This window comes from Cetorhinus maximus, chromosome 25 (assembly GCF_964194155.1).
Source record: "Cetorhinus maximus chromosome 25, sCetMax3.hap1.1, whole genome shotgun sequence".
Lineage (NCBI taxonomy): Eukaryota > Metazoa > Chordata > Chondrichthyes > Lamniformes > Cetorhinidae > Cetorhinus > Cetorhinus maximus.
The window spans coordinates 17,444,113-17,460,984 of record NC_135903.1 but is presented as its reverse complement, the minus strand read 5'-3'; the positions used below and the strand labels follow the sequence as shown (position 1 = coordinate 17,460,984).

Genomic DNA, 16,872 nt, shown 5'->3' with positions numbered 1-16,872 from the left:
TTGGCTGTCGGAGATGGGGAGCCAGGGCCTCCCCACTACCTGGTCACAGAATTAAATATCAGGCAGCCACAGGGTATTGAACACTCAACACATGTTGACCTGATGAGTGAAATATGATCACTTAAAACATTCTTATCTCGATGATTCTAAATTATGCCTTTCACCACCCCCCCAAAGGCCCTTTGAGTGTCCCACAGGTGGACGATGATTACTCCTCAGAGGAAGTCACTCACTCTGAGGGTGTCCCGTCACAGGACTCATGCAGACCATGCACCAGCTCTCTCACACACATTTCAGTTGGACTGGTAAGGCAGATAGTTGGGTTTTCACTTGACTGATACATCACAAGTGAGCAAAGGCAGATGGTGGACACGGGGACAGCAGTGGAATGTCCACATCAGAAGCGCAGAATGTTCCAAGCTCCACTCAGCTGGACGCAGATGCTGTATCCCGGGGGCTATCAATGAAGAGGATATTTCTAGAGCAGCAGCAGAGAATGTGCAATGTGCTGGCTGCAGGACTGTGTGCGCTTGCAGAGAAATTGGAGGAGCCCATCTCATGCATGAGTGGCATGATGCTGTAGCCCTTTGCAATGATGCCTTTAGCCATGGAAAGAGTAGCCATAGAGCATCAAATGCAGCAATCAAAATAGTGCTTCACCAATGGCTTATAACTGATGAATGCCACCTTAAATAGGATGAATGAAACCCGAGTCTTGGCCTTTCATTGTCCCACTGATCTGCAGCAAAGCACTCTCCAGCTCCTAGCTAGCAGGGAAGTGTAGCTGACCCATGAGAGGGATGATCCTGAAAGCGCACGTGGAAGTGGAGACTTTGCTCAAAATACTTCCCCTTCTCACCCATTGTGGACCCCCCTCCCCCCAGTCAATACCCCACATGTTGCCCATGGCCTGATGGCCGAATCTGTCCCTATGCAGATAGAGCAGTCTTTGCCACGGGTCTTGTGAGCTTTGATGCCAAAAGAACATCAGCCGAGAGCATCTCAGCAGTCAGCGCAGGGATTTGAGTTGCCTGCCTCTACCTCTGCTGAAGCCACAGGGTTTGCACCAAGGAAAAGTGCTAGGAAGAGGAAGAGTAAAGATTTGCAGTTGCAGCAAAATGTGCATGCGGGTGTGTTACACAATGTTAGAATGTCAAGTTTCTGTATTTGTTTTTGAGCCACGTAATTGAAATTTGTTTGCACCACTTTTCCATGTTGCTGGCTGGCATGTGGCTTTTTCACTTGTGATGATGGTAACACAGGAATTGACTCCAAGCACTGGGATGGGGTGGGGTGGGGTGGAGTCTGTGAAAGTGATGCTTGGTTGACAGGCTTGCTTTGTGTTGATGAAATGCATGGGGTGGGAATGTGATGGAGAGAAAGTGTCTTTTGAGTGAGATTGTCAGATGAGTGCACTGGTGAATCCTAAATGAGCCTTGGAATAATGAGGGCAGTCCGGGCAGCATTGTGCACTGCTGCTGGTGCCGCAATGGAGCCAAGTGTCCGCTTCCATGTCCCCTTTCAAGATTATCCCTCTCGTGGGTCATCTGCACTTCCCTGCTAGCTAGGAGCTGGAGAGTGCTTTGCTGCAGGTAAGTGGGACAACGTAAGGCCAAGGCTAAGGTTTCATTTATCCTATTTAAGGTGACATTCATTGGTTGCAAGCTATTGATGAAGGCCTGTATGCACAGAATACAAGATCCTGCAAATGTGTCCAATAGAACCCTGGCAAAGAAGTTGAGGGCAGTGGTAAGCTTGACAGTCACTGATAAAAGGTGTCCAAATCCAGTTGGTAGCAGATCTTATTCTAGCCAATGTCTGCCAACGCCTGATATGAGACCCTGAGAAGCTGGTGTTCTGAGGAAGCCTGTTTCTATGCCTTTAGACCCTGTGTGCCAGGTATGATCTCCCTGCTGAGCCCCTCTCGCTTGTGGAGCTGCAGTACTGTGAGGAGCAGGCTGTTGCTCTTTTTGCTACTCCTGTTGCTGCTGCTTCTGGTGTTGCTCAACTTGGTCTTCATCTGAGGACAAAGTCACACAATGTAATTGGCACCAATACTGATCTGATAGATCAACAGTTCCAAAGTGCAGATCTGCCGTACAAACCACCAAAGCTGTCAAGTTTCCTCTCAACGCAAGTGCTGTGCACAAAGCCTTTCATATGGGCAGGTAAGAAAGCAGCTGAGAGGATTAGGTACCTATTTGCATAATTCTTTGTCATGTCTTCAGCCCCACAATTGCCATTGTGTTTTCACTTTCACTGGCGAATTCCAGGAAGCCTGTGTTAGAATTAAATTGCAAAAGCTATTCACTGTAATTGACCAGTCAACATGTTGAAATCGACAACTCGCTTCTCCAGAGGGAGTTGCTCACACACAGACTCCATGTGTTGCAATTAAATACGCAGGTTGGAACCAGCGTCCCAATGCGCTGAAAATTTTCTCAGTTTCAACCCCCACTCACTCCCGTGTGCTCCGGCACATTAAAATTCAGCCCACGGTGTCATTGAGAGGGTAGAAAGGGAAAGATTCATTTGATGTCTTGCTGTTGATCAAGGCTTTCACAAATCCCCTGTGGCAGATACTTCCACTTCACAAGAGCATAGAAATGTTGTCAGATTGCATTTTCAAGGCTAACAACTGATTTTGTCACACTTGCTACAGCCGCTGTCTTTGAGTTCTCCAACAAAGGGTTTTCTGCTGTTCAGTAAGTGACCCAGTTCTGATGTGTTAAGCCTGTTCATTCTTTCAAGAAATGCATCATTTAAAGGGCGTACTGGCTTATTTTAGCGTTTAGCAGAATCACCAAAGCAAGATATTATGATGCTTCAACTCAAGTCCGTCCTTTTAAACCAAAGTTAGTGAAATTTATTGAACAGCAACACAGGCACATTTTCAGGACTGACAAATTGGGCTTTACAAAATTAATGGCCGGGATTTTCCGTGCCTGCCGGTGTCAGGTGTGTTCGGTGCCATGAGCGGACAATATGGCGCGATCGGTTTCACAACACCATGAAACCAGTTCGCAATCGTCCACTCAGCCCGCCAACGGTGGGCCGCGTTTCCCACCATCGGACATCAGGGACCACATTGTAATACATCGGCAGATCATTATTAGGCCAGCCTGCCAGAATCACCCCCCCACCCCCCACCGCGCTGGATCATCTCTCCATTTCCCACTGACGTGTTTCATGACAGCACATAAAAGGCGTGCACTTGGCAGGCTGCACTTTGAGGGGAACTCAGAGGTGAGTACACAGCAATGATGTGCAGCGCTCGCCAGGTTTGCCAGTTGGACTTCAAACTTGAGGAGCGTTGGTGGGGGTCAAGGGCAGTCCTGCCACTGAGGTGACTTGTGGGTGGATGGACAAGGGCAGCCTTGCCTTTGAATATAGCGCACAAGCATTTGGGGTGGGGCGGGTAGGGTGGGTGAGGGAAGTGGCCGCACATTAGGGAAACCTTGTAAACGTGACCATTCCTCTGCAGCTGAGACAGTTCAGGCACAGCCACATCGATATGATTGGAGTCAGGCCTCTAGCTTCTCTGCCCACTCAAGCAATGCAGAGGCATCAAAGTTCCAAAGTTTTTCAAGCCCCCAGCACAGACTGCAGAGTCATGAGCATTTTAGTGGATTGCAGAACAGTTGGACAACTGCACATGTACAAACTGCTTCCTAAATCTGGCCATGGAGTAGTCACTGCTGGTGGCGCTCACAGCCCCTTGCAATATCAGCATCCAGGTTTGGACCAGTCTCCCCCATGGTTCAGGCTAACAGCGCAGCCTTGCAGTGCAGGTTAGGAAAATGCCTGTGCCCGAGCTGAGAGCACAGCATGCAGTCCAATGGACAAAGCTGCCACCAATCTGTCAGGTGGAGTGGGGCGGAGGTGGGTTGGGTTTCGGGCAGCCATGCAGCGCACTAAAATCTGGCCATCCAAGTGGTGGCCAGCACCCTCCGCGAAGCATTAAGGGGCCTTCACACTTAACCAGGACAGGTTCTTCATATACCCACGCTAACCACATGTCTCTCTTTCATCCTGCAGGAGGAGTGCATCAGGATCATGGAGCCTGGTGAACTAGCTGTATGCCTGATGGCCTACAGAGAGCGAAGACGATGGAAGAGAGAGCGACTGAGGCTCCTGGCTGTGCAGTGGCAGGAGCAGCAACCTCAGGAAGGAGGGATGGCTGGGGCTCCCGCGCAGGCAGCCCAAGAGCCACAGCGATCCGTCGCTGGTCGGCGCCTAGCGACACCCAGGATCTACAGACGCTGCCTTTCACTCCTGCAGAGAACCAGTGTTGCCGAAGACTGCACATGTCTGGGAACTAGTTGGTCACATCTGCCAGCTAGTGCAGGATTTGGAGCCACGGGGACATGGAGGGCATCCATTGCCAGTGGCCGTGAAAGTGACCGCGGCACTCAGCTTCTACGCAACTGGCTCCTGTCGTGACCTCTGTAGAATTCCACAAATGCATCCATGAGGTCACGGATGCCATCTTTGCAGGGCACAAAACTTTGTGTATTCCGCCTGGGACCAGGATGCAAGAGCGATTTGATTTGCCCAGATCCCAGGTTTCCCACAGGTGCGGGGTGCGATTGACTGCACTCACGTGGCAATCTCCATCGCAACATGCGGTGAACTACATCAACCATAAGGGGTTCTACTCGCTGAATGTGCAGCTGGTGTGTGACCACCAGAAATGCATCTTGCAGGTCTGCGCATCATTTCCAGGGAGTGTGCACAACTCCTACATCCCCAGTCAGTCACAGATCCCTGACGTCTTCCGGGGTCCACCTGCAGGGATGGCACCTCAGGGACGAGGGCTACACACAGAGGCCTCGGTTGATGACATCCGTGCAGCAGCCTCAGACTGCAGCAGAATGACACTTTAATGAGGCTCATGCTACAACCTGCAACTTGGTGCAGCAGACCATCGGGATGCTGAAGATGAGGTTCCAATGCCTGGACCGGTCTGGTGGAGCCCTGCAAGCCCTACAATACAGTCCGCAGAGGGTGTCACGCATCATCCTCGTCTGCTGCGTCCTTTAGAACCTAGCGCTGCAATGGGGAGACAAGCTGGCTGAGGAGGAGATGGAGGAGCTAGAGGTCTCCTCCAATGAGGAGGATGTCGATGGTGATGAGGGTCAGGAGGTCCTCGAAGACGATGATGAGACTGGCGTGCTCGGGAGGCCCTCATAGGTGCTAGATTTGTAGAGGATGGTGACAACATGCAGTGAGGTGACCCCATAGACCCTCATATCGCATCTGTGAACGTTTGATTCCAGTCTGGCTTATGGTAGTGCAAATACCCTCTGTTAGAATGCTCCCATCATGGAGACGCAGTGGAAGCCCTTATGGTCACTCAATTGCAGGAGGATGATGGCGACGTGCAGTGAGGACACTCCATAGATCTTCACATAGCCCCTGAGAATGCCTGACTCCTGTCTGGCCTAGGGCAGCTGGCTTGAGCTCTGTGATTAGGATCATATCATGGAGACGCAGCCATGAAACTTTAGAAGCATCTGATCATTTGTCCGCCTTCAGCACCTGAGCCTTTCAGGAGCACAGCTTCACTGGTCACAGATGCTGAAGAGATGGGGGCCAGCCCCACCTTAAATGTGCTGAGAGCACACAGAGAGAATGTGAGAACTCTGTGATGCCTGCCCACAACATTTTGACAGCAATGACAAGCACTGCCGAGGTGCAGGCATCAGTAATGTGTCCAGGGAGTGTAAGGCCAGACCATCACTTTGGTCTGAAGGCCGCACAGAGCACAGGGAAGAGGCCCTGGAATGAGACACCTGCCTTTATCTTGTGCAGAAAGATTTCACATCTGAGTGACAAGAACATTGCTTATCAGAACAAGGAGCCATAGGCAGGGAGACATTCTTGGGAGTTTATTGACAATAATGAACAGTATGTACAAGTGATTAGCACCCGTGCCCAGGCTGTGCAACTAATTCTCCTTAACTGTCCTAACCCTGCTGCTACATCTTGGTGCTCCCAGGACATCCACAGCGGAGATGGAGGCAGCCTGCTGACTGCGACACCCTGTCTGTGATGACCTTGGTGGACATCCTCTGGAGGGCTGTATCCTGGAGGGCACCAGCCTGCTTTCAGTGTCCTGCTGTGTAGCAGTGGCACCATCCTCAGCCTGTGGAGCTGGAGCTACTGAGGTCACAGGAAGAGGGGATTCGGATGGGCCGGACACTCCCGGAGTCACCTGGATGGATGAGCCTGGAGCGTGCACCTGCTGATCCTTCTCCCTATGGGTGCCTGAGGGCCCCAGGCTGACTCCATGAGGAGAGGGGGTAGCTGGAGTGAGATCGAGCTGCCCTGCACCCCTCTCACGTACACACTGTTGGAGGCCAACTATAGCATTAGCGATGGAGTTGAGCCCACGCAGTAGTGCAGGAGCGACATCCTGGAGCAAGGTCTCCATGGCAGCCGCCACCCTACCAGTGTTGACCTTGGTGCGTTGGCATGCCAGCGCTATCACCTCAGAGTGAAGACGGACAGACTCCTCTATCATGCCTTGCAATCTGAGGAGTGCAGCAGACATCCCTTCTTGATGTTCCCGAGCTTGCCTTTGCAGCTCCAGCAACTGTGACATGACCGAGTCCAGAGGCAATAAATAATTCGACTTTTTTTTTAATGGATGTCCATCCTCCTACGTTAAGCAAATGTTAGTTGCCAATGCGCACTGGAAGAAAAATAAAACAAGAAGCAGAGGGTTTCAACTGCCCGGGACTGAAAATAAACACAGCACGTGAGTGACTTACCCCGCAGGTCGGACACGATGCACTATATGCTGGCTTTAAAGACATTAACTAGTTCGAAATAGTTCACCTTGCCCCTCTGCAGTGAATGAGAGTCAGAATAAAATCCCCTCCACCGCTGCCGCCGAGGTCTGCACTGCCGTCTCCAAATGTGATGCAAGGTGCTGAAACCACACCGCGTTTTGGAGAGGGGATACCTGCTTCGCTATTCACTTCTATCCACCAGTAAACACTCATTTTGAGCTTAGAGTGCGAGAGACAGTGGATCAGCTGGTATGTACTACAGGCTTTATTACATCTGACACTGTGATGTCGAAGCATGGGTTCCCCAAAGCACAGGGCCAGGGACGGTCACCCTGATTTGCCAGACCCCAGGAAATATTCTCTGGAAATATTGGTTGAATATTCCCATCTAACCAATGTAGACTATTGAATTGATCCATAATTCTATGACAGAAGAATGTTGTAAGGTATGGGTGAGGGTGGGTAGGGTGGCAGGTGGGGTGAGGGGGTGGGGTGGAAGGTAAGTGGGTGAGGGGGTAGGATGGGTCGGGTGGTCGGGGGGGGTAGTCAGAAGGTCAGCGGGGTGTAGTCATGGAGGTGGGGGGGGGGGTGATCCTGTGGGGAGCCGGTGGATCAGTAGTATAGTTACCCAGGAATTAGAACTAGTTTTAATCCTTCTAACTTTTCCTGGGTAAATATTTTGGTAAATGAGCCGGAACCATCCGAAGTCTCTGACTCTAACTTGGAGTTTAGGAGGGTTCCAGCCACCGGGAAATTGCCCATCGGAAGTCCAAACTTCCCGAATAATTCCCATGTAGTTAGTGACTCAGGACTTCTGAGGTGTTCCCCAGCACATTTTGGGGTGTGCCTCTGGGGTACAAACACTTAGTGATCAGAAGTTTTGGGCCTTAGCATACGAATGAATAAAATTTGACCCAAGCTCGAAAAATGCTTTTGTTGTCTGAGTAATGACTGAGCTTAACAATAAGCAATGAAATTTACATTTGTGAATGATTTTCAATATTACAAATGATCAAGAACTGATAATACATATCAGGATTAGTACTTCAACAAGACTTGTTAAAATTTATTCATTCATGGGATGCAGGCATTGCTGGCTAGACCAGCATTTATTGCCCATCCTTAATTGCCCTTAAGGAGGTGGTGGTGAGTTGCCTACTTGAATGGCTGCAGTTCATGTGTTGTAGGAACACCCACAGTACTGTTAGGAAGGGAGGTCCAGGATTTTGACCGAGTGACAGTGAAGGAACGGTGATATAAAGTCAGAATGGTGCGTGGCTTGGAGGGGAACTTGCAGGTGGTGGTGTTCCCATGCATCTGCTGCCCTTGTCCTTCTAGATGGTAGTGGCCTTGGTTTGGAAGGCGTTGTCAAAGGAGCTGCAGTGCATCTTGTAGGTGGTACACACTGCTCTCTGTGCATTAGGAGTGGAGGGAATAATATTGAAGGTGGTGGATGGGGTTCCAGTCAAGCAGGCTGATTGTCCTGGGTGGCATCAAGCTTCTTGAATGTTGTTGGAGCTGCACTCATCCAGGCAAGTGGGGATAGTATTCCATCACACTCCTGACTTGTGCCTTGTATGGTGGACAGGCTATGGGGAGTCAGGAGGTGCGTTGCTCACTGCAGAACTCCCAGCCTCTGACCTGCACCATGTAAGTTTTCACCAGTCACTGATGCATAATTAGCAAGAAATTTTGGGGCTGAATCATCCCAGATTTGCACTAGCGGGCAGGTAAAACGAAGTTCCCAATGCGTTCCCGGGAAACACACCGTTTTTTAAAAAAAAGTTGAAAAGGCCGGAATTTTCCGGTCACTACTCGCGGCGGGTTCCCCCGTGGTCAGGCCGGCGAGCCATTGAAATCTCCGTTCACATCGGCAGGACCAGAAGATCCCGCCGGCATGAGGGGCTGGAAAATTCCAGCCTTTTTCTCCAGTTGGGGTGTGGGGTGTGTTAGTAAAAATGTTATAACAGAATCCCACAGGGATCATGGATTTCTCCTTAACGAAATCACGGAAACAGGCCAGTTGGCCTGCCTGGTCTATGTCAGTGTTTATACTCCACTTGAACACCTTGCACTATATCTGCTTCTTTCTACCCTGCTCCCATATCTCAATCCCTTCCCCTTCACGTGTGCATCAAACTGCTCAAGTGCTATTTGTTTTAACCACTTCGTGTTGCAATGAGTTCCACATTCATGCCACACTCTGTGTAAATAAAATTTTTTATTTGATCTGTGAGTCACTGTTATATTTATGGTCCCTTGTTCTGGACTCACCCACAAATGGAATCAGTTTTTCCACATCCACTCTATTAAACCCTTTCATAAATTTAAAGAGCTCTATCAGGTCTCCTCTAAGTATTGACTTTCCCAGAGAAATGATCTCCAACCTACTCAATCTTCCCTGATAGTTGTGTCCTTTCAATTCTCAATTCAACATCCTTGTAAATCTTTTCTGTACTTTCTTGAGTTCTTCAATATCCTTTTTGCAGCATGGAGACCAGAACAGTGCACAATACTCCACATGCGGTCTTATCAAGATTTTATATAAATTTAACATTACTTCTCTGCTGTTGTCTTCTATTCTTTTGAAATGAATCCCAGTATTTTGTTTACACTTCTTGTGGCCTTATCAAATTTGTTATTTCTTTTAACGATTTATGTATCTGTATTCCCACATCTCTCTGCTCCTCTTCCCCATTCAGTTTCTTACCTTCCAAGGAATAAGTAACCTCCTTATTCTCCTACCAAAATGAGTTATTTTTCAACAACTAAAAGTATACTTTCTCTTTTCATGTGCCAAGGACTGAATTCAGCGGTGGCCATCACAAAGCTTGCAAGCTGCAAGAGGCTTTTCTGTTTCTTTTTCTGGTTTGGTGAGTATCAGAACCAGTTGTGCGCTCTTTCGATGTGTGCTCCATAGGCAATGCCATTTTCTATAGAGACAGCAGTAAGCAAGGTCACTACTTATTGAGGAACAGCACTAGCACTTTATGAGTAGAACTAGTGTCGAGCCAGAACTTTAAAGCTGGGAAACCATTTTCTGAAGAACAAGGAAGAGCAGGGGTTGTGATTTTTGGCAGTGTGTCGCGCCGAGTGGGAAGTGATTTCAACATAGTGAACAAGGAAAAGAGTGCATGAAACCTGGTGTCTTATTTTTTTAAGGATTTAGGTCAAATTTATTTATTTTTATTCTTTCACGGGATGTGGGCATTGCTAGCTAGGCCAGCATTTATTGTCCATCCCTAATTGCCCCTGAGAAGGTGGTGGTGAGTCACCTTCTTGAACCGCTGCAGTCCATGCAGTGTAGGTGCACCCACAGTGCTGTTAGGAAGGGAGTTCCAGGATTTTGACCCAGTGACAGTGAAGGAATGTAGTTCCAAGTCAGGATGGTGTGTGACTTGGAGGGGAATTTGCAGGTGGTATTCCCGTGCATCTGCTGCTTGTGTCCTTCTAGATGGTAGAGGCTGCAGGTTTGGAAGGTGCTGTCACAGGAGGCTTGGCGAGTTGCTGCAGTACATCTTATAGATGGTACTGCTGCCACTGTGCGTCGATGGTGGATGTTGAAGCTGGTGAATGGGGTGCCAATCAAGCAGGCTGCTTTGTCCTGGATGGTGTCAAACTTCTTGAGTGTTGTTGGAGCACCACTCATCCAGACAAGTGGACATATTACAGTTCAAGACATATGGCTTGTTAATAATAGGCTGCAGTATTCCAGATTAAGTAACTATTCTGAAACTTTCTGATGTCAAGTGACTGGATTCTTCCTGAGGATGGGGAATAGAATTGAAGCCTTGTGTAGAATAAAATATAGCTGAATGTAAAATTTGTCCATAGCAAGAACTGCTCACCTCCTGTCCCAGTATGATGAAATGGAGAGAAGTGAATGAGGTACTCAAACAAGCTGAAATCCTAGGATATGTGCGCTCTGTGGTGTTTGGTTGGTGCTGACCTCAGAGTTCTTTATGAAGCTAGATAAGTAAATGGGCAGAAAGAAACAGAAGATGAAGTAGGATGGAAGGAGGTTCATGTGGAGCATAAACTCCACCATTGACCAATTGGGTTAAATGTCTGTGTAGCAGCCTTTGAACTCTGCCAATGTACATTCTTCACTTATATTTCCACCTCTTGGTGGACAGACAGCAGTTCAAAAGGAATACACTTAACTAAAATCTAGGACAACCATGTGAAGGAATTTGGAAAAGGGGCCCAAAACAATTTAGACTCAAAAACAGTTTAATGTACCAGTAAAATTTCTATGTAAATTTACATTTTATCCAAGGGATCAGGAGGAAATGTTGGTGCATCTCATACTACTTCCAATATAACCCAGAAATCAAAGGATAGATCATTAATGATGAGACACACAATATCCCATTTATTACATCCATAATGTCGGGTTTGGTTTCAAAAGAAGCAGGACCCGATCGTAGAATCTGCATCTTGTGACAATCATGACTAAAAAGTTTAATGAGATGGCCCAAATTATAACACAGCTCTCCGTCTGATACCACGCACATCTTATGAAGTGGGCTCAGGATTTAAATAATTAGCTGAAACCTAGTATGACTCAGGCGCCAGCTGCCTGACTTCAGACTCTTTCATTTGCGACCTTACAAGTCAACTACTTTTCTTCCAAAAATAATTCAATGTCCGAATTCCTTAAAGAGAATAAAATTCCTTAACACATTGCCATGAAAAGATTAATTGAGGAATGGTAAATGTAGGAGCGTAGAATCAACAGTTGAGGATAATTTGGACAACTGAAGCAAAATCAGAGGCTGAAATTGTAAAATCAACACTCGTCAAATTGCAGTACACTGAACATGTCCCTTTAAAAAGGATTTTATCCTGCATGACCTGCAGAGGGAGTGACACACGGGGCAGGATTTTACGTCCCACAGGCGGGCCTGCACCCAATGTGATCAGGCGTAAAATCATGCGCAATGACGTCAGGCAAGCGTCCCAACATCATCGCGCTCTCTCGCGGGCATGCACGAGAGACGGCAGCGCAACCCCCAATAATTAACAGCATTATTCAGCCCATTAAAGATTCAATTAACCGCCATTTTTCGCTGCCCACTCAACATTTCGGTTGGCAAGCGGGCGAATAGGCCAGGAAGCCTTTGCATTTTTTATGAAATCTCATCCACGGGCAGGATGAGGTTTCCAACAGCAAATAAAAAAGTGGAAAAAATTTTTCAACTTCATTTCAAACATGTCCCTCTTTGAGTCACATGTGGGGGCATGTTTATATCATCTTCAAAATCTTTACTTTTGTTTCTCCAATTCCTCAGCTCCCTGAGGCAGCTATGTGCCCTCAGGGAGCTTTCAGCGCGTGCTCCCGTGCACATGCGCAGACTTCCACGCTCACCCACCTCCCACCCCCACCACCCCGGCAGCGCTGAGCGTTGCAGCATGTGCTTCATGCCGGCTGGCTGGCCGTTAATTGGCCAGCCAGCATGAATTCCGAGTTGGGGGCCAATCCCGGGCCCGCCTGCCGTGCCCACCCGCCGTAGGGAAAATCCTGCCCATGGATTTCCTGGGTCTGCTCACTTGTATTTACATGGAGAATCATTGTAAAACAGGTTGCCTGGAAACTTTCGTTGAGCCTTTAAAGAGGCAGTTCAGCTCAAATTCTTCAGCAGACTGGGGGGGAAACTGGTAAAAGGGGAACAGTGTTTGCCTTTTACTTCACTCAAATAATTTCACTGCCTACCTTGTCATGATTTTCAACAAGCTTTATAAAACTGAGACCAAACATCATCTGTCCCAAAGAGCAGCACCCCATCAAAGAGAACAAATAATTATCAGTACAGACTCCTAGGCCCTTTTTTAGGAGACTAAGGGCAAGTGACATAGGTTCCAAGATGTAGGTGCCACCAAGCCTACCAGGAATATAACTCGTGCTGCCTGGAGAGAGATGGCACTGACACTGGATGGCAACTCCCGTGCACCCAGGACTGCAGAACAGTGCCGCAAGAAGTTCAACAACCTCACCATGGCTGTCAAGAAAACACACTGGACTCGCTCCCTTCATTGCCTGCCCCAGGCACCAGCACACTCTTAAAGCAACAGTTGGACAACTAAGCACTCACATTGCATTCTATTTAAGTGCAGCTTTAACTAGCCATTCTGCATTATGGCTACACAGCTTCTCTAACATAACCTGCAAACCCCTACCCTCCACTTCAACAGCCTCTTAGCCCCATTTCACTTCTCCTATACCTGTTCAGCTGTTAGCCTTATCATCATTCTCTAACCTCTTGCAGGACAAATTTGTGCACGAACCAGAGCAGCAGTGTTGGGTGAATGGGATCTGGTGCAGACAAGGACACAAAAAGCCAAGTTTTGGAGGAGCTGAATTTATGAGAGTGAAAGGTCAGAGGCCAGGCAGGGAGCATTGCAATAGTCACATCTCAAGCTTACAAAGGCATGGATGAGTTTCAGTGGCAGATGGGTTGAGGCAGTGGCAGAGGTGGGTAATATTAAAGAGATGGAAGTGGGTGGCCTTTGTAGTGGAGTAAATATGTGGTTATAAGCTCAGTTTAGGGTCGAATGGGATGCTGAGGTTGCAGACAGTCTGGCTCAACCTGTAACAGTGGCTGTGTTGTTCCTCCTAAGGAGATTGATGGGACTTTCAGAGATTGCCAAGACTGGGACAGAGGGTAGTTCTGGCCATGAATAGTGGGGATTCAAGGCTAGAATGGCAGCAGGAGAGTAGGAAGGCACTGTTGGGTTGGGGAGGGATCAGGGAAGGTAATGTACCCAAAAGAAGTTAATAAAATGTGGCATGGCTGGGTGACAGGAAGGGGAAGAGGCAGGAGAGAAGGCATCAAAAGGGGCCATAAGTGTAAAAAAGGACCTTCCCTCCTCTCCTTACTTTGTTACAATTGGTACACTCTCTAATGTTACAATAAAATGTTACAATACCTAATTAACCAACAGGTACAGAACTTTACTGGATCAACAACTGCACCAATCACTAAAGCACTCCACAAAACAAGGCCCACAAATTCAAAAAAAGTTGTCCTCTTCTTGAGTTTGAACCTGCGGATTTAATAAGCAAAGACATGTCAGTTGGTATTTAGCTCTGTCAGCTTGCAGCTTTCTCTCAGTCGTATGTAGCTGTCTCTTAGTCTCAGTTGGTGGGTGTGTCTCACTCTCTCTGTTTATTGAGAACATCAGTGACCTGTGGATACATGCCCATACTGCTTCCTGGCAAATGTTCCAAGGCTGCCTAAAGTGACCCTGTGGTGTAGAGGTTGAGGATAAGATTGACCTTCATAATCGCAGACAGAGCAGTGCAAACAGATAAGTGTGGTTTCAGGTCTTTCTGCAGCAGGTCCCAGAGGTGTCCTTAGCACTCTTAGGAACATAGGAGCAGGAGTAGGCCATTCAACTCATCAAGCCTGCTCCATCATTCAATATGATCATGGCTCATCATCCACTTCAATGCCTTTTCCCCACACTAACCCCATATCCCTTTATGTCATTGGTATTTAGAAATCTATCAATCTCAGTTTTAAAACATACTCAATGGCCGGGATTTTCCAGCCCCGTCGTGGGCGGGACCTGCTGTGGGCGGGGCGGCGCCCTAGCCAGAAGTCCATTGATTTGCGGCGGGATGGGAAGATCCTAGCGGCGGGCAAATGCTGAAAATCCCGCCCAATGACTGAGCTTCCACAGCCCTCTGGGGTAGAGAATTCCATAGATTCGCAACCCTCTGAGAAAAAAAATGTCTCCTCATCTCGGTCCTAACTGGCTTCCCCCTTATTTTGAAATTGCGTCCCCTGATTATAGACTCCCCAACCAGGGGAAACATCTTACCCACATCTATCCTGTTTATCCCTTTAAGTATTTTGTGGATTTCAATGAGATCACCTCTCATTCGTCGAAACTCTAGAGAATACAGGCCCAGTTTCCCCAATCTCTCTTCATAGGACAGTCCCGCCATCCCCGGAACAAGTCTGGTGAACCTTCGTTGCATTCCCTCTATGGCAATAATATCCTTCCTACGGTAAGGGGAGCAAAACTGCACACAGTACTCCAGGTGCAGTCTAACCAAGGTTCTATACAATTGAAGCAAGACTTCACTACTTCTGTACTCAAATTGTCTTGCAATAAAGGCTAACATACTATTAGCCTTCCTAATTGCTTGCTGCACCTGTATGTTAGCCTTCAGTAATTTATTGACGAGGACACCCGGGTCCCCTTGTACATTTACACTTTCTAATCTCTCACCATTTAAAAAATACTCTGCACATCTGTTCCTCCCACCAAAGTGGGTAACCTCACATTTTCCACATTATATCCCACCTGCCATGTTCTTGCCCACTCACCGTGTCTGTCCAAATCCCCTTGAAGCCTCTTTGCATCTTCCTTACAACACACCTCACCAGGCTTTGTATTATCCGTGAACTTGGAAATATTACATTTGGTCCCCACAACTAAATCATTGATATATATTGTGAATAGCTGGGGCTCAAGTATTGATCCTTGCGGTACCCCACTAGTCACAGCCTGCCAATGTGAGAAACCAGGTGTTTGGATATTATCCACTGATAGGTTTGAGAAATGTAGACATTAATTCTCATCTTCACAACTTGTGCAGGAAAGTGCAGAGCCGATAAATTGCTCATTGTGGAATGCACTGGATTTCATTTCCCTTCCGATGTAAGTAAAGGTCAGACAAGTCCTGTAATAGACGATCAGCTTCACAAGTTTACCACTGAGGCGGTAAATGATGAGAATTAATGCCCCCTCCGACCTGCACCGCCCCATAGATTTGAAATAGAACCACCTTTTGCCTTAGTGAAGTCCTCATAACCCCAAAATCAAACATGTCTTCTCACACCTTGGAAAATTTAACAAAGGTGATCAGAGACTGAGGCAGATACTGAGCTCTGGGAATGCTTTAAGCCTCATCAAAAATAAATCTACTTGCAGGATAAATAATTTAATTCATGGAAAAGGCCTTTACAATAGTAATTAATTAAAATTCGGGAAGTAACAGCAGAAAACTTATGCTATGAATCAGCGGAGAGGGCATCTAATTTGAAATAATGCTTCACTCAACACAGTGAATGCCACCTGCCTATCTAATTAACATCAACATTTTACACATTTTCATATTTCAAACCAAATTGTATTAACAAACCTTCTCAATTAAGATGTTGCAAGCAATATAGCTAGTGGAATTCTCCATAATATAGTTTAATGAGCACGAAAGTTGTTGTCGCAGGTCTACCTTGAAAGACTTCTAAGCGATGGGAGTCCAGGTTAAGACCATAGGACTGGACAAAATGTTGTTTTATTCTAGATGATTGGTATCCGCCATCATTTAGAATACCCTCCATTAACAAGAATGCTGTATTTTCAACATCACAAAGATCACATTTTTTACTGTGGCCAGGATTTACCATGCCCGCCAGCATTGGGAGTGTTCAGTGGCATGGAGTAGACAATTTGGCGCGACTGGTTTCATGACGGCATGAAACCAATTTGCAATCGTCCACTCAGCCTGCTGATGGTGAGCCTGTCATGAAGACTTTAATGTCTATAATGTTATTGGAAATAATTTTTTAAAATAGAGTTTAGTGGTGTCTGTGTCTATGTGTGTGTGTCTTAAATGGATTAAAGCCAGCTGGCCTTGAGGCTTTGATGTATAGAAAGAAGTAGGTTTGAAATGGTAATTAGAAAAACATGGGGAAATTTAGAAACATAGGGCAGAATCTTCTGCCTGTCGGGCGGACCAGTTGGAAATGGGCACGGGCGGGCGCGGAGCCGATCGCTGCACGGAATCGGCTGCGTGCCGCCATTTTACATGGCCAGGACAATTAAGGCCCACCCAGCATTAAGCACAGCTGGTAGTGTTCAACGCCACCTGTGCAGGCAGGAGGAGGGGGGAGAGTCAGGGTCTGCGTATGCGTGAAAGAGCGCAGAAATCTCCCTGAGGCACGGACCTGCCTCAGGGAGATTAGGTTCAAAATTAAAGTTTCAAATAAAGAAAGAATAAAATTATTTAGACATGTCCCCTCATGTGACAGTGTCACATGAGCAGGGGCATGTTTATGAA

At 47.3% G+C, this 16,872-nt stretch overlaps 1 protein-coding gene across 2 annotated transcripts in view; it reads left to right on the top strand.

The window, feature by feature from the left end:
• LOC144667939 (phosphoethanolamine/phosphocholine phosphatase-like) overlaps positions 1 to 16,872 on the top strand; it is a 44,743-nt gene that overhangs the window by 17,099 nt on the left and 10,772 nt on the right. The window contains exon 1 of one of the 2 annotated variants that reach the window (XM_078529564.1): positions 6,704 to 7,046. The exons of the other annotated variant lie outside the window; for it this stretch is intronic. The gene's annotated coding sequence lies outside the window, so the exon portion shown is untranslated. Of the gene's footprint in view, positions 1 to 6,703; positions 7,047 to 16,872 lie in introns of those variants that run through there. 2 annotated transcript variants of the gene reach the window in all.